At 39.0% G+C, this 25348-nt stretch overlaps 1 long non-coding RNA gene across 2 annotated transcripts in view; it reads right to left on the bottom strand.

The window, feature by feature from the left end:
* Positions 1-1234: 1234 nt before the first annotated feature.
* The window catches only part of LOC134416775 (uncharacterized), a 211378-nt gene continuing 187264 nt past the window's right edge, over positions 1235-25348 (bottom strand). For both annotated transcript variants that reach the window (XR_010027384.1, XR_010027385.1), the window contains 6 exons: positions 21859-21973; positions 15381-15478; positions 14693-14829; positions 4511-4564; positions 2164-2321; positions 1235-1332 (listed from right to left, as the gene is read on the bottom strand). This is a non-coding gene — a long non-coding RNA (uncharacterized LOC134416775). The remainder of the gene's footprint in view (positions 1333-2163; positions 2322-4510; positions 4565-14692; positions 14830-15380; positions 15479-21858; positions 21974-25348) is intronic.

A 25348-nucleotide genomic window follows, 5' to 3' on the forward strand; every position in this document is an offset into this window, starting at 1 on the left:
GAGAATGACTGCTTTTCTCAATGTAGTAATTTTTGAAAATTAAACTGTACTGGGCCATTCTCAGGCAAGTTGTTACCAAATCTAGTGACTGAAGAGCAAATGAAAATGTTGCCCGAACAAAAATTGATTCAAAATTCCAGAAGCCTCCACAGTACACAGTGCCTTCCCTCTGCCAACAGAAATATGAAGGATTTCCCTCATATTTCAGAGATCCAGCCTCTGTACTACCCTCTCACACTCACTAGGAACTTTTAGCCAAGCTTCAATTAACATTTTCAAGGCAATAAAAAAGAAAATGAGAAAGAAAATGTAAATACTTTTTTCACATTTCATCAGACTTTCAGATCTTTTACTACTCAGTATCAAACTAGAGTGGGTTACCTGCCAAGTGAGTATTTATTCAGAATAAAAGGCATCTGACTCTTGTTGTTTTTAAGACACAACTGATTTTGCAGTTCTCTATAAAGCCTAGTTTATTCATTCACAGATTCACTAACTACAGGACACTGTCCAAGAATGGGTGTGTAAATGGGAGGAAATAGGCTTGGTCACTAGAGATGAAATGGTGTGTCTGTAAAATTGCATGCCATTTATTATAAATATCATATTATGCTTCAGCAGTTGCTTTTCCACTTAAGTGTGCAATTGTGTCTTGAACTATTTCACATTTCAAGTCACGTATAATCTCAAAGTTGCCATTATGGAAAATATTTCTAAGTATGCTCTGCTGCCAATGAAATAGTGCCTAAGTACATAGCTAAGAGAGACATTATATTCTATACATTATAGTTACAGTTTACATAATCTCAACTACAGTGTGATATCTGAGACCAAGCTGAAAATTCATTTCTGCTGAGCTTGAAAATATATAAGTCATAAATATTTGTCCTTTCCTCAACATTTCATTACAATGCCAATACACTGTTGCTCATAACATACTTTCTGGCTTTTCACTGCAACTCTAAAGGATTCCAGATTAAGATTTAAGATTTTTTTTGTTTTTTCATTCTCTGCCCCCACCCAACTGCTGGAAACGAGGAATCTTAGAGTTTAAGGCACTGAAAGGCAGGGCTTCTTGCCCCTGCTTTCCCCTGAAAATTGTTCTGTTCTCACCACTAAACTGCAAAATATATCTGTTAGAGTCAATCTGCATTTTCGGCTCATGCAGAAAACTATTATTCTTTTCCTAAAATCTCAGTGTATTTTATTTAGAAAGCTCACATACCTTTTGTTTTGTTTTGCTTTGTTTTTAAAACTCTCTTCAAAAGAGAATAACATGAAAAATTTTCCACACAGTTTTCAGTAATCTCCAGATTAGGATAGTTGAGTTGCCTGTGATAGAAAAAACCAAACCTCAGTTCTTGCCCCAGTTCACCCTGACCTGAGACCTGCATCTGAATATTGCACATTCTGGGGCTGACTGGAATTTACTCATTACCATGGGGAAAAAACAAAAAACAAAAAAAAAACAGCAAGGAAAAACCCCCAATACACAAGGAAACCTACCATTAATTAAGGTAATTTCTTTATAGATATTCCTGTGATTTCTAAATAATTACCAAATCTGGACTGATTTGGAAGGAAAAAAATCCAACCTGAAGGTGATGCTGCCTTCTTTTTTCCAGCCAACAGCTGGATGCACAGCAGGCCAGAGGGCAAAGCAAAAAGAGATGCAGCAGCCTGGCCTCAGAGAGGACTTGTTTTAGGTGGATTCAGTGTGGAATCAGTGTGAAGGCAGCACTGGGGGTTGTGCTGTGGCTCGTGGGCCACAGGCCATCCACCAAGGCCAAAACTGAACAGCAGTGCTTGAAGAGCTCAGGAGCAGCTGTAGCCATAGGGGTCACTGCAACACCCGTGTCCCTGTCCTGTGCTGGCCTTAGAATGCTAGGCTAGAAACAAATTAGACCACACTGTTCTGCACACACTAGACAAACTAGAAGCAGGATGAGCCAAGGGTATAAATTACTTGGTAGCAAGAAATACCTTTTCCTCTCTGTGTTTGTGCAGTACAATGCAGCTGCAGTGTGAGACTGAGCTCTTCATGCACTGTTAACAATAACAAAGTATTTGAGGTCACAACAGCTTAAATTGCAGTCAAATCCATCACACATATGCTTGGAGTGTTTGTGTTCTTTAGTCCATAGAACAGGAGCTGTTACTTACAATTTCTGGCACTATCAACAAAACCAGCTCTTCCCTGTGGCACTGCCACTGCAAGACGCTGCCAAAGACAGATGGACAGAAGGACATGGCATAGCCAGAAACTGTGGCAATGCTATAAAGAAGTGTCATGTTATCTCTGCTAGTTGTCACCTTAAAACCTGTGGAAAAAGAGAATTGAGAGTGTGATTCCCAAAACAAAAAATAATATGAGAATTAGGAATTTAATAAGGTGTTTAACACTCTTAGCTAAGAATAAGAATAAGAATAAGAATAAGAATAAGAATAAGAATAAGAATAAGAATAAGAATAAGAATAAGAATAAGAATAAGAATAAGAATAAGAATAAGAATAAGAATAAGAATAAGAATAAGGCTTTGTGCCATCTTTCTTTTGATTTGCCAGGGAAGAGAAAGTGGTGAAGAAGCATGAAATCATGACAGGTCAAAGCCTCCATGAATATCCTGGGCACTTTCTAACAAGCTCAAGTGTTCAGTTTGAGGGCAAGTGTATGGATGAGGGGACTGGAGCCTGCAAGGAGAAGTAACGTTTGGTGTGTCTCAAATGGTTCCCAGCTTGCAAGCATTGGCCAGCAAAGCCTCCCAAGTAACCTATTGTTTTCTTAGTGAAAACCACTTGCTTCTGGATTTGGACTCCATGAGAGAATAAAAGTCTGGTAACCTTGAGGGCACAGTGCCATGGCTTTGTCCCTGTTGTGGCAAGAGAAAGGCAGCATTTTTTTTTTTTTTTTTTTTTTTTACTTTGGTCCTCTATACTTTTTGACTAAACCTCTGGGGATCTGAGTAATAAGAGACTTTTTGTAAATTAAGAAAGCGGCTAAATAGAGGCTTTTCAAAAGCCATTTCCCCATCATTCTTTCTAAAGGAAAGCAGGTGTTTGGCTTAAAGGGACTTGTTCTCTTGATAGCACAGTAAGAGAGTAAAACTGCATTTTCCCCTAAAGCAAAAGTAAATAACTTCAGAAAACATGAGAACTGAGCCCTTGGTGAGGAGGTGAAATGGGTGTCCACCCTCTTGAACTAATTTATAACACCAAAAGATGTCAAGTGACATGCTGGATGAAGAAATGATTTGTGGCTGAGAAAAGCTTTGCAGAGATCTCAGAGGCTTGGCCAAAGGCAACTTCATCTTGATAGAAATGATCGACTGCCAAACTAAAGAGAACTGTTAAGGCTCTCATCTGGGAAAAGGGGGAGTTGCATTTTCTAACTGTGGATCCAGTTATCCATAGCCTTTGCCAGAGCCTGTATGAAAGCATGCCAGGCATTTAGCCTATTAGTTGGGTGCCCTTTGGAAGGACATATAAATCTTAAGGAAAGGTTTCAGTACTATATCAACTTTAGAAAACATGCAACAAACGGGTATCTAACTCTCCAGGCACTTGGCACAAAGTGGAATTCTACACAGACAAAAGCTTGTTTAAAACTTGTGCCCAAGTGTGTATTTATCTGCAAAGCTTCCTTACCATCTGATTCTTCTAAGAACCCTGATTTGCACGATCAAAGCTTGTAATTCTCACAGCAGGGTCAAGGCCAAAACCAGTTTATACAATTTAAATCAAGCATGCCAGCTTACACATTCCAGTTCAGACCAGTGGTTACCACTTGCAGTGAGATTGCCACACTTGGGGCCAGATTTGCAGAGCACACAATCAGGCAGCTACACTGTTTTATGTCAGCGGTGGATCAGCCTGTTGGGCCAAGGCTGTGAGAGGCTTTCTGTCATGCACATGCCCTCCTGCCATTAGGAAAGCAAAGAGATATTACAACACAGCACAGAAACACGTCCTGCGATGCAGGCGTGGGCAAAAGATGTCAGTGGAGATATAAAATTGACAGTTGTGTGATGTGGTGATTCCTTATCTATTGCAAAAAAATAAATTAACAAGTTAATATTCCAGAGTTAAGGATCTAACCATTCCGGTTTACAGGGCTATAATTCAGCCTAGGGTAACGTGTTGCACACCAGAGGAATTTAGCCTTTGACCTGATTAGATGCCAGAATCATCCAGTTCCACTCTACGTGTGAAACTTCACACAGCTCTAATTACTGAAGCCCCAAAGAAAAAAGCCAGAGGTGCTGCAGAGCTGGCAGGTATTAAAAAGTGGCAGAGGTAGCTGCTCCTTATGTTACTCTCTGCCTCCTGAGAAACAATAGTTCAGAAATCATATAGATTTTCGTGGGAAGGCTTTCTAAGGTGAAAGGGTGAGATTTGATGTCTAAATCCTATCTGTGACTATGAAAATCCCTGCCTTTGTCTAGAGTTAACAGAACACTTGAGAACCTAGTGAAACATAGATTTTAATTATGATATTTGGGAAATTACTTACAGAGATCTTGTTATTACTGTTGAGAGCAGCTCATTGTCTAATGATGTTGAACAACTGCAGACAAGAAAAGGTAATTAATATGAACAGAAATGAAAGAAAGGCTCAGAGTTAAATGTACTGAAGTCAAGAAACTCCAAGGAATCTCCATACAAAAAAACTGAACTCATACCACTCTATCCATACTACACAACTAGAGAATTATATTTCAGAATGGGAAATGAGTGGTCTGGGCAATCACAGGTGCCATCATGGGCTATTACTCAATACTAGAACCTAGGAGAAAAGAGCAAGGTTAAATTAAAGACCTCTCAACATAAAAGGAAAACAGAATAAAACACACCTGAGGTTTGTCAGAGGTATGCCAAAAGTACACCAAACACTGCTATATGAAAAAGGAAATGATCTGGCTTTCAGAAAATAATGAGATATGTTTCCAAGGGAAAAAAATAATACTGAGAAGGTGAGCATTAGTTCCAGTATTTCAACAGATATAAAAAACCAAATAAGAACACAACAAAACACAAACCTGAAGGTCTGAAAGGTTATTAGACACGCACCTAAAAAACATTAGTCTGAACCACTAGTATTTTATACTTTCATTATTGACTTTGGAAACAATCAATAGAAATGCTCAATTCAAAGTTACTGACCACATGATGCTAGGCAGATCTGCCCCTGCTGAGGAAGGCAGGAGTATTGCACAGGAATTATCTTGGCAGCACTCAGCTGCATGGACAGCCGTATATCAGTAAGGGAAAAACAGAATTTCTCTTCCAAGCTCACAGACTGTGATTTATGCAACAAAGGAGGAAAATGAGCATGGTATTTTATTTGATCACAGCCAGCTCTTAAAAAAAGCAAATGTAGCCTCTCAAGGCTTCAGGCAAAGTACAAAAGGGAATTACTGAAACTATTGCACCATGCCCTCGTACTAACGCACCTGAGGCCATGTATATAAATTCTCATCACTGACGTTCAAGAACAGTAAAAGACTGGAAAACATACAAAGAAAGTCTATTCAGGTGATAAGAGGAATAGGTAGCCTCTCCTAAGGGAGAAAATGAAGACAGCTCGGCTTATTAACTTCCCAAAATCTAGGCCAAGCCTGTGTGTGCGTTCAATTATTTTTTCTGTTCTTGGTAGCATAGGCATCTACCAGTGCAACTGAAAAGCAAGAGAATGCTTGAAACTGCCACAGCAGCACCATCCTGGCCCAACTTTCCAGCAGGGACATGAAATCTATAAACAGAATTACAGTCATGTAGCTGTCTGCCACAGCAAGGGAGTAGAATCAGGGAGCCCAGGCTCCTGCTTTTGTCAGAGTTTTCTGACAGAGGCTCAAACCCCACACAGTGCTGCACTCTGCAGTCAGCGGCTCTGGCTCTGAGCACCACCGCAGTACCAGCGGGCCGGGACATGGCTGCATGAGGCCGCAGGTACAGAGCAGCTCTGCAGCTCAACACACATCGCTGTTGTATCGCACTAAATAGCTTATTTAGTTGTTGCTTTGCACTGGGTGATTTGAGATTTGCACTGAGTAGTCTTTATATTGCACTGAATAGTTCATGTTATATCACGTGGTTTGTTATTCCCCTCTCCCATCACATGGTCTGTTGCAGTGGATGTCATGGTTTGCCTCAGATACCTTGGCTTTCTCCCTGTATATTTCTTCCCCAGGTGTGTCAATCACCTTTCCTTTCCCCCACCCTGACTGAGCACTGTCTGTCATCCCTGGCATTCCAGAAGGGTGTTGAGTGATTGGCAGAGTTCAAAAGATGCCTGACACCCCTGGAGGACATTGGGCCATCCAGGTGTCATTTGTCCCCTGAGACTCCCCCCACCTTACCTGGTTGATGGGATCCCTACCCCTTACTCCCCCTCTCCCTGGGGTTAAAAGGAACAGCAACCACACGGTTTGGGGTTCTGTTGGAGCTGTTGCTGCATTCAGAGGCCTGTGGGCCAGGAATAAAGCTCTGGATTGAAACTTCCAGCAGAACTGACTCCTTTCCCTCATCCTCACCTTAAAGCTTCTCCGCCAGGGGTAAACCTGAGCTCCTGCATGTCTGGACTTGCCTCTATGTGCCCAGCTGCAGCATCCAGCCAGCCAAAGGTGTCTCTGGGGTGAAACCACCACAGCTGCTGCCTTTGGTCAAGCAGCAAGGGCCAGACAAGCCCAGGCACGTCCCATCCAGTTATATTGGTATTTATTCCAATAATGATCCCTCCCTCCTCTGCCCAATATCCCCTGGTGGTCTCTCCCCTGGTCAGTCCCTCCCCTCGCCCCTCCTCACTGGTATCCCATTAGATGTGATCCTCTTCCTCTGCCCCCCATTCCCCGGGTATAAATGTCTCCCTCCATGAGCCATGAGCGCTCTTTCCATGCGGGTTTTGCCATTTGGCGGTTCTCAAGAAAATAAACAGAGGACATTTGTCCCCACGTGGAGAAGAGCGCTTCTGGTGTTTTGCTGTCGTCCATGTAAGACTGTGTGGGCTGGAGTCCAGAGCTGGCTGGGTTGGACCCAAACAGCCCATCCCAAACATGGAGTCTTACAGGTGGCGCCTCTTGCACGTCACCCCTTAGAACCTGAGGCCAGGCCCCAAACCCTACTTGCTGACGTAAATTGAATCCATAAGTTGTCACAGATTCTGGATGCAGTGAGAGGACTTGTGCAAGACTGTTTCCTTCAGTGATTTTGATCCTTTAATTTCACTTTTTAATCACAGTATCAGTTGCAATGGTTTTCCTTTATTTTGAATTCATGATGGAAGTGATCATTTTCCTCTGACATAAGGCATTAGAAATAATAAAGGAATACTAGGAATTATTCTACATATTGAGAAGACAAATGTTGCAATGATATTATTGTAAAAGAATTTGTCTTACTAAACTGTTGTTTCGTGGCCTGTTTGGAGGAAATCCATTAATTCTAGCTCTATTTTTCCCTGTCTACACTAAAAGGGATACAAACTTATTGAAGAAAATAACAGATACAAAATGCAGTGCCACGACCTTCATTAAAACCAGAGCAGCCTGAGTATTTTTGTTCACTTTTTCCAGGACCTAAAAAGCTCTGATGAAAAGAGCTGATGCATTGTGCTGCCTGGTCTTTTCATGGAACTTCCTAGCAGGGATCAATGAGGGAAAAAAATGTTCAGGGTTGGCTTGATTCAAAGTATGAACCAGAGGTCCTGCTAAACTAGAGGCACAAATCTTGATCCAGTTATTCGCTTTAGCCATTGGTTACATATGATCCCACAGAATCAGCACAATGCAAAGCTAAAGGGGTTTAGCTTAGTTATGTTTTCAAAACTGTCTCAGTCTTTGAAATGTCACTGTTTTATTCAAAGAGAGGATTAAGAAAAAGTTACTATTCTCTATACTGTTTCGAATACACTGGAAATCTGCTTCAAAGCTTCAAAACCCTGCCTCAGGCCCCCTGGCTCTGTTTTATATCCCACAGAACTGTCCCAAGGTCCTTCATAAATACTTCGATTTTCTATGATAATGAATGAGCAATGAAATGAGACACTTGTTCTCACTGACACTCTTTGGTATTTATAAATGTGGCATCATTACTTCCGCAGATTACATAGCCTTTGTAGAGAAGTAGGTTTATTTTATTTCCTAAGAGTGACAAGTAAAGATAGAAAGCAATCGACAGAGATGGGAGATATTCAGAGGATATTTTAAAATTAGCTTTTTGATGATTATCATATGACCTCAGGTTAAACAAGGGTTTCCCATAACACATCTGGGTCATTTAATTTCACTAGTTAACATAAACATTAACACTGCATCTGTCTTATGACGATCTAGTAACTTGCTCCCTACATGTTTGGAATGAAATAAAACAGCATATGGGGTAAAACAAAACCAAGCTGAGTTACAAACAGTGAACAAGTCAAGGTACATTTTCAGCATTTATACTTTTCATAAATGACCATTGAACTGACTAATAAAATTTTATATTTTTTTCCTGTGAAGAACAAAGAAGAGGCAAGCTGACAAAAGTATTATATACACAATTACCAACCCTAAAAGCCAGAACTCTTCAGGAAGTATGTAGCATACTGCATATTAATTCACATAAGCTGAATATAAAAACTCAGATATTACTGTTTTTTGTGAAAAATCTCTCTTTCATTTTTCACTTTTTTTTCCACAAATTGAACCAATTTTATTCACTCTAAAGCTGAGAAAAAACCCCCTGTGACATGGGACTTAGATTAATTTCAGTATATCTTCTCTTGAAATTGTCTCTACTGATCATGTGTTCTGAAAACAGAAATACAAATTGTCAAACTATGATAAAAATCAAACAAAATCAGTCTGCAGTGGTATTTGGATTCATTGGATTTTGTCAGTTTTTCAGTTTACAGTAGTCCCTTAAAAGACTTTATCTTTTTGTGTGAAGCCATGTGAAAGATGTGAAAGGCTTTATTTCTAGCTTAAAGCCCTTTTTAGTTTTAAGATAAATAAAAAAGGGATCATCACCTCAATCTATTGAGATAGGGTGTACTTTTTTCCTTCCTCTCTCAGATCACTGAATTTATTTCTGTGTCTAACTTAAACATGAAATTTCAATGGGAAGGTCTTAAGACCTGTCAGGACAACTAAGTAAGTAGCATATTGCTTAGCAGCTTCATGTCCTACAGGCTTAAACAGAATTATACATCTGGGAACTGATTTTTTTTTTTTTTTTTGTGCCAAAACTTCCATGAATAATTGGGTAAAAAAAGCTTTTTCAGAGCTGTATTTTTTTTTCCTGGGAGAACCATAAAGAAAGACTAATTTCCAGTTCAATATTGGAACACCTATATTTACTGATTTTTTAAAGGGTGGGAAGACATTTTACCACAAAAGCTATTTCTTCTCCAAATGACACTTGTTACTTATTTCTACTTCAGTGAAAATTCTTATGAGAAGTGGCCAGAAACAGAGTTTTATGTATAAGCAATTTATCCTCTTCTGAATATAAGAGAAAATACTCTTAAGAAAAACACAGTAATTTTTTGTGAGTCTTATAATTTTCCCTAGGTGTCCCATCACAAAAACCCAATTCTAATGTAATGACCAGCCAGGATTTTCATAAGCATTGACTATACAATAACCAGTTCGTAATTCAAGCAAGAATAGTATTAGACAGGAATCCTGGTAATGTGTCACATAGGTCAAATGATCTTGTTTCTATCAAATACCCTACTCAATCCTTGCCTTTTTATTGGATATCAACATTTAGAAAATGGAGGATATTTTTACTGGGGTTCTTCTGTTGGGAAAAATTAAACAGCTGCCTGCCTTTTAAAGTTTTAATTTTGATTTAATGTTGTCTTGTGTTTGACTTATGACAGAATGTCAAAGAAATGTGCTTGAGGAACACATTCTGACAATATCAAGACATTGCATCTAACTTTACAATACACTAATGGCTTGCAGACAACTTCTCCTTCTTTGTTTATTATGCAAGGAAGTGGCTGTCTTCTCATGGGACTCTGGCCCATCTGTTAGACAGCCAGCAAGATCAGCAACAAAGCTGTTTTCTTAGATTAAATATGGCAAGACATTATTTCCTAGCATTCTTTGCTACATCTTTTAACAATGATTGACAACACTTCACCAAATTGGGCCAAAAGTATGCCAGCAAGTTAAAAATATACAGGGCATAAATACCAAATATAAAATCACAAGAGAACCAGTTTGGAAAACTATTAATTCTACTGTAAAACTGTGCATTTGCAGATTCTGCTCAGCAATATGGAGAGCTTAACTGAAGGAAATAATTCATTTATCAGTTAAGAGATATTTATAAAGCACAGCTGGACAAGACTTTAAACAGAGGATCAGCCACAGCTAAAAGTCTTGAAAGAGAAGTCTTTTGGCAGCAAGTGGGTTTTCAAAAGCTTAAATTTCTTAACATAAGAGCAGAGCTGCATTTACTCTGTGAAACATCACTGTCTCAAAAGAAATTACCTCCTCCATTTTCAAGAAGAGCCTGTGATGGGGAAAGTCAGGATGACAGTACTACACTGGCCCAGTTCTTTTGTGAAGTTGGAAAGTTGTTCTCTGTAACTCACTTCATAATTTGTTCAATGGGAACACCAATACTGTTTTCAGTAGAGAGATTTTGGGAAACTCTGTTAAAAAATCTAGAGATGGCAAGTTATCAGAAGGGATAAAACAAATATTTGAGAAGTATCTGTAGCAAATGTCCTTAAGATTATTGTGGAATAAGAAATAAAAAGATTATGTGTGATAAACTGTGTAAAGACCTACATGGAAAAGCAGCTAAATACATTATTGCTGATTCTTATCCAGATTCATGTTTCATCTTGTGCTCAAATCCTTTCTTAACAGATACAGGTTTTCTGAATAAACTTCACATTTATCAAATGAATCCTGAAGATTTAGCAAGAGCAACTTGAAATAATTTGAACATAGCATAACTCTTCATTCAACCATTTTAGAGGAGCATGGATGTGGCCAGGCTACTGCTGCTGAAAACTTTCATCTCTTATATGTTGCAATAGTGTGAGCATTCAAATACTTGTGGGGAAGCAGGGTGAATATCTTCTTTTACCTGTCCAGGAAAGACCCAGGTCAGCAGTATTATCTGATTCCCTACAACATTTAATGATTAATGATATAATTGGTCAGGAAGAAGTTAGAACTGACTGGAAGAAGCCAAGCTAATGTGCATTGGCTTAGCTGGAAGCAATCTCTTGTGGCACTCATACATACTATGGGAATTTCAGACAGTGAAGCTTAAGGAACCAATTCATGAATAAAGAACAAAGATAAAAATATTTTCTGCAGGGCTTTGAAAGCAAATCTGGAGAAAATTTCAAGAATATAAATGCAGGACCAGCAAGGTGGTAGACTGGATGCACTCATCAGCTGTGGGGGCAAAATCATCATATATAAGCTGTGATGTGATGGTCTACAGATTGCAGAACTCCATCTGAAAAACTAAAATCAAAGCCACACATAGGCAGCACCTGACAGGAACTGAAGGAAGATGAAAAGAATAAGCAACTTTCCCGATCTCTCCTCTTTCACTGCAGACCCAGTGTTCCTGCTTTCCTGTTTCCAGTTCAACTCCCTGACTCTCACTTGGGGAACTTCCCAAAACACAGACCACAACATCCCTCGAGTGCAATGAAGAGGAAGACAAGCAAACAGAAGGCATGTGATGAAGGTACAGCTCCATGAGAAATGTAGATGAGCCAAAGTTTAACTGAGAATGAGCACAATGCTTCAATAGACAAGGTCATCATGTTAATGCTTGCCATAGCCATGTGCCAAGGTTTGGTTCAAATCATTATGCAGAAATATTTGACAAGACAGATATGCTCTGCAGTCACCACACCAAGCAGTAGGGGCCATCAGAAAGCTGGAACCATAGCAACAGGCATGGAAGACAGAGAGTGAAAAATGGGAACTGAAAGCACCCAGCTTGGTAATAGATACCTGCTTGGATAATGAAGATTTCTCCAGAATAAACAACAAGGACTCTGCTAAACCCAGGGCTTCAGGCAGAGCCTTCCAGCCCTAGAAGTTCTCTGCACAGAGTTTATCTTGGTGTTACCAAGGAGCTTTTATGAACACACAATAAATTTGTACTCAGTCCCCTTTACCATGTTTCCTTTCTCAATGGCATGCTCTGGTTTTGCAGGATGGGTTAGGAGTGTATTTCTGTGAATCCCTTCCTGCTGGAGCAAGAGTACATAAACATTTTCCTTAGTGCACAGGCTTCAGGCCCTTTAGCTGCCCTGAGCAGCTCTGGGGCAAAGCTGCTGGAATCACACACTGCTCATGGCACAAAAACAGTGTCTGTGGAGAAAAGAAACCCATTTCCTAATTGGCACAGGGACTATCAGCTGGTCACATGTGCGTCTCATGCCATCTTAAAGATTTCTGGAAATAAGATTGATATTTCATTCTTTCCTTGGACTCTGGAAAAGGTGAGCTGATTTGAGTAGCCCCAAACAATCTTGTTAACCTACTCTGTATTTTCAGTGTTAGCTGGGCTTGACATTGCTCCTGAAAGCATGAACCAGAACTAGCACAGACAGTAGTTGTTTTAGCATGTAAGTACATTTGGAATCAAGGGCTTTGGCATCTCTTTCATCAGGAAACCTATTCTAAGGAATGCTGCTCTTATCTAGCAGATGTTTTGCTAAAGCATTTGCTTTGTCCTTCACAAAATATGGCTCAGAGCCCATACACACTCCACAGTGGAGATAAGAGTGTTGTTTTTAAGGTAATGAGTGGAAGTCTCTTTCCCCATAGAAAGCTCTTTAGGAATCTTTGACTGTGAAGAAATAAGCATTTCCCAATGAGGATCTGGAATGTCATTTGCAAACAGTTCACATTTGGATTAAATTTTTACTACACAAATTACTCTTTCCTTAACTGAAAGAGTGAAGTTGGATGTGTAAAAGGATAATTTTTACACTGAGCGAAAAGTTTGCAAGAAACAGCTTTTAAAATGGATTTAATCCCTCTCTCTGCTCAGAAATTATCTACAATCAGTCTTTTGTTATTAATTCCTTCAGTACTCATCTTTGTTAGTCAGAAGTTTTGTGCAAACAAATTTCTCCCTACTCATTGCACACCAAATGCTGACTGTAACTGTTCTCTTTAGCATTTTAATATGTTCACCACTTGATAGGTTCAAGCTGTGCAATTGGGTGTCTAAGTCACATGGTGTTGTTTATGTTCTCAGAATCCTTTTGCCCCTAATGATTTTCATATGGTTGAGACATAAATTTTGTTTTATGATTAAATGAAACTTGGCTCAGAGGAGCCAAAATTAATTTTTCAGGAGCATTTTGTACAAACAAAACTCCACTGACATAAACACATTAAAAATGGGTTGTGAACACAGCCAGAGTGGAAAAAAAAATCTATTTAGAAGATGCCAAAGTGCAAGAATATTTTTTGTCCAATACCCATTTTTGTTCTTATCAGGCCTAAATGCCACATATTGCAAACTTTCTTGATTCAATACGAGCTTGTACGTAATCTGTGGGTTTTACATAACGTAAACCTTCACATAGAGCAACTTTACTAAAAATGTGAAGAAAAATATATAATTTGACACCACTGTTTGTGCATAAACATTTCCAGAGCCAGCTGTACTTCTGCCAACTCTACACAATAAATATTTTTTTTTTTATTTCCACTCTCCTAGGAAAGCAGCTTTCTTTAAAACAAACCTTCACAATACATGTTGTTTGCTACCATTTCAAGGCCTGCTACACTAATGGAAAAGAATGTGCTAAATGTAGCATTATCATGCAGGTCAGGCAGGGCAGCCCGGTACACATTTTCCCACAATCTCTGCTCATTAACATCTAGTTCCCCCATTGTGCAGATTTTTGGCTCTGTTCCATCAGAGCAGAGAAGAAAAATGTTTACAATATGCAAACTTGGAGGGACACAAAAAAAAGGGGGGCTTTGAAATGTCAGTCCTTTGGGATGAAAAGTTTCAAAGGGGAAGGTAAGTCAAAGGTTACTAATGGGATGTCTGCAACACCTGCTTTCTGTGGAGGTTTCATAAACAACCTTTACTTCTCAAGAACAGTTTGGCCTAGACAAAAAATACCAGCTAAAATATCTGTGGCTGGCTTGAGCAGCCTGGTACCTATGAACAGAAAGGTCAGGTTTGTTATATCCTAACATGGCCTTTCACCCTGCTTTTATTGATAAAATGAGATTGCCTTGGTGGCCAATGTGCCTTTTCATGTGTTGAAGTGGAAAGCTCTGGACGTGGCGTGCTCAGCCTCTGCGGACAAGGAGGAGGATGAGGAGGAGGGGGAGGAGGAAGGTGATGCTCAGCATCACTACTGTAGAAAGCCCTGCTCTCTGAAGAGGAGCCAAACTGCTGCACGTGGGAGTGAGTTCTGCAAATTTCAGAAGTTTCCCAGCTCAGCTAAATGTTCCTCATGAGGCACTTTTGGTAACTGTGAGCAAGTTTCATAACCGTCATAACAACTCAGACATCTTCAGTGCTAATTCTCCCCCGAAACAACCAATGCATATTTCTAAGATTTTAACATGGAGAAGGCAAGAAAAGTGAAATCCTGCTAAGTATTCATCAGATCACTACAGAACCCTAACACACAGCCTTTACAAATATCTTTTACTGAGAAAACATTCCTGAAACTGAAAAGCAATACCTTCCTCTCAAAGGCAGTGACCCAGGAACAGGGTTGTGTAAAATGCTTGTGCTACACCAGAGAGATCCTGCAGCAAAATTGGCATCCAAGTCCCCCAGAAGCAGTTTCAGGGCACTCCCCAAGATATCCTTGTTGTTCTGCAAAAAAAGTGCAGCAGCTTCTACAAAAACTCAAAAAAAATATCCCATTTTAGTGTAGAAGGAAGGAGAGAGCAGCATGATCAATAAAGCCACAAACTGGCACTTGGATCTGATTATACATGAAAACTATAACCCATAACAATTTCTCACTTTTTTTATAACAGAGCTAATTACATTTACATGAAGTTGGTATTGCAATAACAAAAAGGATGACATTTTCTCCACAGTAAAATATTATCAAATGTAATCTGCTCTCCTGTTATATTATCATATAACATTTCTGATGAAGAGCAACCAGTACAATTGCATCAGCAGGAACTCTGTAGTTAACCATTACCAAATCAAGTCTATTTTAACACTCTTTGCTTGTCCCCAAAGTTGGAAAGAAAAAGCCCCAAGATGATGAAGATGATGGTGGGTATTAAAGTACATGCAGGCACAGATGGAATTCCAGGAAGTTTTAGGGAAAATGACTTTTAGGCTTTACTGTACTTGACAGTTTGTGGAACATACACGTTTGCCACAGGTGACAGGAAATCAAATCTGACCTGATTACTTCAGCTGAATTTCATTTTCACAATGATAATCAATCCCTGTTTCTCCAAAGAATTGCCAGCACCTCATAGGCCATACAGGACATATCCACCTGTGGAAGATACAGATGCAGCATGAAGTTTTTAAGAAAAATACCAAATGTATTTCAACACATGCATTTATTCAGACAGAAATTTTTCTATTCAATAATTTTTTGTGAGCTGTAACTGTCCTAAAAAAGAGATCAAGTACACTAATCTGGATACATCTTTGTGGTAATGATGACTCAGTCACACTTTGTCTAAACTGGATTGTATCTGGCCTGCATAGGTAGAATACAGAATACTTACAGTCACGAAGAATTTAGTATCCCTTTAAAAATCAGGCAATGGATGCTTTTAATGTAGTTTAGAAATGGCAGAAACCATTTGTTTCATGTGAAAACTGAAAGCTGGACAGCAAAGTAAACATAGAGAATGCACTCTGTATGCCTTACAAATATAATCCAAGTTTATTTATAAATACACAAGAAGCTGAGAAACGTCTTCAATAAACTATTTGCATTTTTCATTTTTCTTTTCTGCAGATATGCAACTTTAGAACTTCATCTGGAGAGCTTAAAATATTTTAGATATGTTTGTAAGGATGACCCTCCTTATTTCACAGAAGTATTCCCTTCCATGAATTCATTGAGCTTTCAATATGTTCAGTAGAGCTGTTTCTTTTTACTCTGGACTGAGATCAGATTAGGCCCTTTTGTAAATGGTATGTCAAGAAACATGTTTTAGTCAAATGTAAGCCTTTAAAGCAAAGGTTCTGCTTTTGGTTTACATAATGATATGCTATGGAGAATAGCTTTCCTATTTTATATTCCTTCCCTTCTTCTCATACCGCCCATGACTCTTCTCTTTATGTGCTGCTTTAGATCTTTCCTTCTTGCTGTTCTTAGTAGAAACCACATTTCATTTGTGCCCTTGAAACAGCATATCAATGTGTTCAAACTTCCTGCTTTTTGACTGTAAAAGCATTCAGAATTTCTGGTAGGACTTTCAGCTGGCCAGATGGCTGAACAACTTGCATTAACTTCTGCACAATGAGGGGAGGAAGGACAGAAGAACCAGCACTGGCTCCTTCTCAGCAGGACCCTCAGCATAAGAAATCACTGTGGTTTGGCCCAAGTTGTTACAAGGAAATCAGGTACCAGTGTACAGGTGTTAAATCAGATGATCCCATACCTGACCAATGCCATTCCCTTCGCTGTGTAACAAACAGATCAATTAAAAAAGATTTGAACACCAGCTTAAATGCTCAGAAATGGAAGAACAAACACCTGGAGTTTCAGTGTGATGCCAGATAACTACCACTTGAGCTTTCTTCAAACCTTCAGGTTTCAATACACTGTGCAGAACAGAAATGCTAACATATCACTAGTTTTTTTTGTGTGCAACTGCTCAGAACTAGAAATTACTACTTGAACAGTCAAGAACATTGCCTGTTTTCTTACAAGATTCAGCATCTGAGAAATATTCCTCTGCATCAGTTCTTTCAGTAACCTGTTTCCCTCTTCAGTACTGGATTTTTTGCCACAAATCACTCTGCAAGGGTAGGGCTCTGGAAAGGGGCCTAGCAGAGAAACATGAATATGTGGTATGGGAAGCCCACCTCCCTTAGGGCAAAAATCTCAGCTAAAGCACCTTGGCAGCACATTAATAGCTATAAAAGACTCTTTCTTTGCTGACCACAAATATGCTGTGGTCAACAAGAGGTCTACTCACTGTTTTGTTAAAAACACTGATGATTTATTTTGCTTCAGCCATGTGTGAAACTAGTCACCACATTGTGAATAATAATATCCTCTTAGTCTCAATGGAGCTCTTTTCATACAGAAAGATCTGCAAAGCATTTAGCTAAATACTTGATATGGCAATCCACTGGCTGGCCACTAAAATATAGCCATATCTGGGATGGAACAGAGCAGGGAAACAACAATGCATGGCAGCAGAGGAGACAGAGTAGAAAAAAGAATCCATTAGGAACCAAAGCAAGAGCTGGAGTAAAATATAACTACGTCAATTAAGCATGAGGAGCAAACAGAGCTAAAATTATAAATTTGAAGAGCACCCTGGAATCTCTGGCTACAGGAAAAGAGGAGTTTATACAGTTCCTTGAGAGGATGAAGTCCTACTGCACAGTGCCCTCTACTGTGAGATGAAATCCATAGAGGCTCAGAGGGGAGAAAATTATGTATTAAATCACTTGGCCTGCTTGGTTTCTGCAGCACCATCCTGAGGTTGTAAATCTCAGCAGAACTGAACTGGGCATGCAGGATCAAGCTGGAGTGGTCTGCTCTGTGCAGGATAGCTTGGCACATGCTAAGCCTGCTCTCCATAACACTTTCCAAAACGGCAAATGGGATGAGTACCAGAAGATGCAGTGATTAAGTGACTTTTAAACAACTACAGTTCTAGTAGTTTTAGTATTGAGTGTTATGCATCTCATTGAAAGATTGCAATACAGGCAAAATTACAGAACTGTATATTTTTTACACCTTTGAGAGGCAAACAATGCCCAGTTGGCTAGATCTTGCTCAATAGGGGAAATAAACATCACTTCAGGTGAAATAATAATAATTTTAAAAATTTAAAAAAAGCTCACATCACATTTTGTACCTGATGATGCAACATATTCATGCTAAAATTATAACAGTCCACCTATATTTCTGATATTTAAAATAGCCTGCTTCACTAGGGAATGTTATTTTGGTCTTCTAAAGCATCCTAAATATCTTCTACTGAGTAAAATATACAGCAAGCTAAACTCATAGGGTTGCCAGCAGGGCACATGAAGAGACCCAGGGAAGTTTAAGCACAGGAAACATCTCAGGTGACCAAAAGAAAGAACAGTTAGTTCAGTAGCAAAGGGCAGATCCTGTGACAAATCTCACCTCTGTTCAAGTGGCTCATTTGAGCCCTACACTGGTTTCTTGTAGTAAACCCTGGCAGGAGTTTTATTTCTCCTACACCTCAAACTCACACACTCTGCATCAAGAGTTGGGACATCCCAAGAGGTTTGCAGCTGGTGTAATGTTTTTTCCCTACCACCTTCCAGCAACCTGCAGGAAACAAAACTTCTTCAAGGAGTTTTCTTCATGAAAAAGCTGCCTTTAACTCCATCCTAAGGCACAGTTCTTTTACTCTTTTATTCTCCAAAATAAACATAAAACAAGCATGTGAACACCCATTGATTTCAGAACAGACATCCACATGAACATGGACAGGACAAAGCTGTGGTGAAGGGCACCAGTGCTGAATGTCTTACTGAAAGTATTCAAATGGAATAAAAGTCTGTACAGAGCAAAAACAGTTTTCTGAACAAATCTTGTTGAAGAGAGGAGACACCCAGAAGTGCCCTCTGTTTATAACCCTCTGCCGACCAGGTGAGGGAAAAATTACTTGTCCAGAGCTCTGCACAGTCCTTAGGTGGATTTAAATAGTGCCAGGCTGAGCAAGGCATTTGTTGGACTTCAGTTTCCAGAAGACTCCTGGGCCACACTTTATATGCATCTAAGGAAAGGAGATGCATAAACTTCAGTTCAGTCCTAAAACCACACCTTTGTACGTGTCCTTTTCTGCGCATTGGGAATTTCTCAGCAAGTATCATCACTTTAAAGTTGCATAACAAGTGAAACTCAAGCTAAAAAGGTGAAAGGAATCAAAGCAAATAAAGAGAAAATCTAGAGAGCTGTAAGAAATAATTTGGAAACATGATTGTTTTCCTAGCTGTGGGGAATTCTATTCTCACTTCCTATGGAAGTCTGAAGAGGATTTCAAGATGTATATATCCTGTACATTTCAAGGAGTGGTTTTAGCAATGTAGTCATATCTGGCGGCAGTGATTTTGCTGGAGATGGGGTCTAGCCAGGGGAGAAGGTAAACAGCCCAGTCCTGAAAGTCACCTGTTGCACTCCCTCTCTAGCACACATGCAGATATTCCTGCTGTTGTCTGTATGCAAAATGTTTAAAACTACTCTTCTCCCCTATTTTTTTTTTAATCCTTGGAAAGTCTTTGTGGTGTGGCAGGGAAATATAGAGCTCGGGTAATGCAGAGAAAGAAGGAAATTTCTGTATATGCTGTATATAAATAATTCCAGGAGGTCAGATTACATCTTGCTTTACTTTGAAAGGAACACTATTTTGCACTTCCTGCTCTTTTGAGAAATCAGACCTCCTTTAACATGCTCAACCAAGATCCCTTTTAAAATTCTAGACTGTACATGAATTTTATTTGTAAAATCACTGTCAGAAATATGAAATCCCTTCTTTATTATACTTGAAAAAAAATTACCACCTCATATGTTTCTATCTTCTGGCTAACTGATTTGCTTTAATTTTCTACTAGCAAGGAAAAGGCTGAAAAGAAACAGATGATTTGTACTTTAGAAAGGCTTTGAAATAAACCAAACATTTGCTGCATTCAATAATGTTTTTTCACTGCTTCAATCATAGCCCAATAAGCACAATACCAGTGGAGTTTTTGGATAAGTAAAGAGCCTTTTTTTTAACACAGAAGACAAAAACAACTTGTTTACACTTTAGCAGCTGCTTAAAGATAACAAATGAAGTTTAAAAAGGCACATACTAATATCAACACATGATGTTCCTCAGGCTTGAAAATAAAAAATCAGAGCTCCATTAGGCTTAGACACTGATATTAGATTAAAAAGAAAAACAGTGTTTTCCTCTTGCATTTCTGGAAACAGACATTGTTTGCTGAAGAATATAAAATTCAATCCCCCAGGGAATGCCAGAGGCTTTTTGGCAGACTCTCTGAAACTCAAGTCAACTACTTTCTATAATAACTAACTTTAGAAAGAAAAGGGAGAAAAAAAGGAAGAACAGGAGGAGAAAGAGACATAATTACTTTCAATGTTTACATGGCTCTGGCTTTTTAAATCTGAAAAAGTATCAGACTGCAAAGACTGGACTTAATCTAACTTCAAGCAATTGACAGGCAGACTTCAACTACTAATTATTCTAAGTGGGCAGTTGGTCTTAGCTCACCTTAGAACAACAATGGGAAAGAACACTCAAGTTCATAAGAAAAGAAAAAACTGTGATGTCTCATATTTGTTCTTGCTCAAGCTCTGTGCCATCTAACAATATCAGCTTTGTGTTTAAAAAGCCAAGTTAACCAGCCTAACATCAGGGTGGGCATGCATTTCACTGTGAACATCTCTACAAACATGGTTTAACAAATGTTCTCCATCCAAGCTGAAGAGATGGAAGAAAAATTACTCTAGGCATAAATTTTATGGATGCTTAGCAATAAGAGTGCTCAGATTCAAGAGGATAGAAGTTGCTATAAAACTGACTTGCTTACTTGGGATGCAAACCAAGGCTTTCTCCACCCCAAGGAACTACAGACTAGCAATGCAGCTCCCATATTTCTGGGGCATACAGAGCCTTATTGGTAATTTTAAAAATATCTCTTGCTGAAGAGAATTCTATGTCAATGTCAAAGGAGATTAACAAATCACAAAGGCTCTGGTTGAGCTACCCTCCCGTATAGTTTTTTTTTCCATGTTTAAAACTTTAAAAGTAATTCTAACTCAGATCCAATCCTGTGAATGTGAATAGATCTAAATTGATCTCCTATCATGACATCAGTGAAAAGTTTTGTTCACTTACAAGAATTTCCTGTTAGTAGATGTTCTTACCACATATTACTAATAATTATAACCTTCATCAATGCAAAGGCTTTAGAAGCAAGTATGAAAGTACATTAGTTCAGCTAATTTTGTATATGTGCTTTCTATTTTGTATATGTGCTTCTGGCTCTATTTGATTTCTTCAGACTGTGGTTAAGGGATTCTTTTGACTTGCAGTGGTCACCTCGAGCAAAACTTTTGGGATTACATGTGGGAGTTTTCAAGCAGTCCCAACAAGGCTGCTGGTCAACAAAATATTGCCTAAATAGATCATTAGCTAGATAATGCAGTAAGAATACCCACAAGACATAATTAAAGCAAAAAAGTACAACAGCTCTCCGCGCCCAGAAGGAGTATCTGAAGTGCTTCTGACTGAATTTAAAGATTTAAACAATCTAAGTAATTTTTGCACAGAGAAGGTGGTACACTGGTCAAATAACTTGTGGCAGATAGTTTGCTGAAGGGCAGCTTAGAGAAACATAAAACTCAGCTGCAATTGAGGTAAGGCTGTTTTGGTTTTTTTTAAACAGTGTGATTAGCCTTCCAGAATGGCCAGTTCCTGAGACATTTTTCTAAGAAAAGATAAAAAAGAAAAAAAAAACAAACAAAAAACCAACAAAACAGGAAACAAAACATAAAAACAGTTGTTTCATTAGCATTTCTTAGACTACTTTGAAGCATCTGTTGGCCAGAAAAGATAAGACAGTGCATTATGGACTTTTACCCATCTTTCATGCTAACCTATGAAAGAAAGAGAAACAAATGTATTTTCTGTAAAGGCATACCAATCCTCCTTGTGGACTGTTGTAGAGGTCCTAGTTGTTGGTTAACAGCATCTTTAAGCAAAGACAATACAGCAGTGTGGATGGGCAACTCAGATAGCAAAAGCTCAGTAGTAATCTATAGGAAGAAAAAAAAAATTTCACAGATTCTGAGATTACATGCCTATCAGTAATTCTAAGTACACAGGAAAGGTTACTGCACCAGGGATTCATATATTTATCAGTTAATCTGTCCCAAAGCCATGGAAGGTAATTAATGAAAAAGATAGTCAGGCATGGCTTCAGGCAGTAATTCAATATTACTCTAAATCTCTGCATGAGCAAACCTGTGAAGCAAAGAGGAAGTGCATACTGTACAAGGACACTTGGGTTCTGAAATGTGATCCCCCGTGGAGTTTTCAGATGAAGCACTTTTCCAGTGATTAACTCAGTACATTTGAATTTCATTAGTTAATGTTTTAGGTGACTGGTTATTTGTGGTGCACTGAGAGGAAAACAAGTTTTCCATGAATAAAATCAGAGTAAAAGGCAGATAACAACTAAGCCATCTCAGGTCATTCAAATTCCCATTGCTCCTTGCAGAGCTAGTAGGACATTCAGTGTGTGTTCTTACAGTTTTTTTTTTTTTTTTTTTTTTTAATAAGGATGCTGTATTTTTCTTATATTCTGGTGGCAAAAGATCCATGCTAAGATGCATGGAACTTCTTTTCCATACTGGTAGACATGCTCCCACAGAGTTCATTAGGAATCAGCAGAGAGAAACATTTGGGCTTTTCAGAATTTTTCAGTGTGCTCTGGAAATGCCCCAGTTACAGCAGTGGCACTGCAATTTTCTGCTCCAGGGCCCTGCATGCTCAGTGCAGCCAGGCAATTGAGCTCTCATCATTTTTATAAAAGATGGGAGCCCTCAAAACTGCCTCCCAGGTGAGGCAAAGAATATGGCTGGCACACACCTCTCCAGGATTTGGAGACAGGTAGAGAGTTATTTCTCTCTCTGCCCATTTATTCCTAAACAGGAATCAGCTGAGATAATCTGAGGTGTTCTTCAAATTAAAAAATCTCTGCAGAGAAGCCCACTGAATGTGTACATCCTTTGCCAACAAAATTATTTCTTCTGACATACTTCTTTGGAAATAAAATACTAATTATTGGATAATGAGACTGGGAATCCAGAAAAAAATTCAGATAAGGGTTAGATTAGAAATTAAATCAAATTTCAGAGCTTTGAAACTGTCCCTTTACTGCAGCATAAGTCTCACTGCTAAACTCACCGGGCTCTAAATTTTGTGGGATACACCCCATCAGAAAGTGGTATTTTAAGCCTGTTTATGTTCTTTTAGTTCAATAGTATTTTCATGGGCTGCCTTTCTCTTTTAGAGATCAAAGACAGAATTCAGACTGCACTGACAAACTCAATTCTGGATTACATATGGCCATGAAGTGGTGTTTCTGTACCATGAAATTTTTTCATCTTTCAGAGAAAATCTTTTCCTGTTTCCTGTTGGGATGAAAAAGAAGGCCTTAAAAGGTTTTACGCAAAAAACCAAAAACTCAGGAGAGACTGGTGCAGTCCCAGTTAAAAACCCGATGGTCAGTGTTCTGTCTGATTTGGACTAAAGACTTGACTAAGTTTCCACAGATGAGGGAACACTGGTAAAAAAGGACTTCTGAAATCTCTATCAGCAGAAATTCTGTCCTGGAACAGAAAAATCCTGGTAAAATTCTAATCAAAATGAAAATCATTTGTATATAAATATTAATGAAGGAAATTAAGGATAAATTCAATCAAATGGGGCCAGTTTTCATCATTCCCCTCACCAGAAGCAAAACAGACATTCACTATAGATGATGAGACACTTGAAAACAAAACAAAACAAAACAAAGGAAAACCCCCTCAAACCCACAAAGGCAGAAGCTATACCCATTTTTACTTCTACTTCTGGTATTCTGATCTGTAATACTCTTGACTTCCTAGATTAATAAATTACCAGGCAGTAATGATTACATTTTCAAATGTTATATACAAAGACTCTCAGATTTTGGGCATGAACGTTTCAAAGCATTATCAACTTAACTAAAGACTTTCAAAGTTTGGTACTTAATATACTTTCTGCACAAACAAACAAAAAAGTATCTGCCTTTCTGACCTTAACTCCCCAGAAGGTCAGGGCTGGAGCAGCACCTCTGCCCTCCCCAGAAAGCCCCAACAGCAAGCCCCTACCTGAGGCTGGTTTTGCCCCCAGGGCAGCACCACAGAGGTGCCTCTATGGGATATTGGTACCCAAGGAGATGAAGGGGAGGCAGCTCTAGGCAGCAAGGACCTCTCAAGAGCTGCATCTGTGATGAACAGGGTGGTGCAGAGCGATGTGTTTGCTTTCTGCGCTGCCAGGACTGTCCCAGTGATCCTGATTTCCATGTGGGGCCCAGGGCATGGCACAGCTGTGCCAAGCCAGGAGTGCAGCAGGAGCCCTGTGCATGGAGGGCACTCATCTCATCGTGGCAACAAGGGCTGGGAAAGCTTGGTCCATCTGCATTGTACTGAGAGCTGGCATCTGGCACAAGGACTAGATGGTTACTTCTGATTGGCAAAAGATATACCTAGAGTGTTGAAACCTTTGAGATGCTCTGACAGTTCCATTTAGTTAATTTTTAAAAACCTTTATTTAGACAGGTATACAATAAATGTTCTATTTCAATTTTTTTTTTAATTAAAACCATGATATGGCACCACAAATCTATGGCCCCTATGACTTATTCCAGAGCTGGAAACACTGAGCACAACCTTTTTATTAATATTCAAGTGATGACCAATGTCACTGTGTATCATTCAAACTCTAAATAAGACTCATCATAATTTAAATAGAAAATTCATTATAAGTACTGCTACAATTTTCATAAAGGTATTGTTTTAATAAAAAAAAGCTAAATGTCAGAGTGTAACTATTGTGATGACTGTACAGTTTCCACATTATAAATAAAATACATGTGTTTTTGAACAAAGACTAGAGCATGCTTCACATATTTCTTCAGTTGTTGCCTAACATATCTGGAATATATTAAAAAGTCCTATTCAGCTGTAACTCAAGCAATGCACACAAGCCATGAAATACACACTTTGTACAGAGGACTAGTGTGCCCTCAGTATCACTTTTTCAAAGGGACACAATTGCTGTGTGAGTGACCCAGAACCCAGAACAGACACACCAAATTGCATGTTCAACTCCTTCATTAGGTGAGAATTCCTCTCCAAAATTCAACTTTCCAGGCTGAGTTCTCATTCCAAATACTCTCCTTAAAGAGAGTAGAGGATCTTACTCTACTTAAAGAGTAAGGTTTGCTACCAGCAGAGTTTGCTTTTTCTATTCTGTTATGACAGCTTTACTCAACCTGAGGTTAATGGCACAAAACTGGAAAGACAGAATTCCTGCAAAATAATGACAGTAAGTTTCCCTTGTTCACAGGCTGTTAATTCATACCTTTCCAAGTCAATGAC

Source organism: Melospiza melodia, chromosome 3 (assembly GCF_035770615.1).
Source record: "Melospiza melodia melodia isolate bMelMel2 chromosome 3, bMelMel2.pri, whole genome shotgun sequence".
NCBI classification, from domain to species: domain Eukaryota; kingdom Metazoa; phylum Chordata; class Aves; order Passeriformes; family Passerellidae; genus Melospiza; species Melospiza melodia.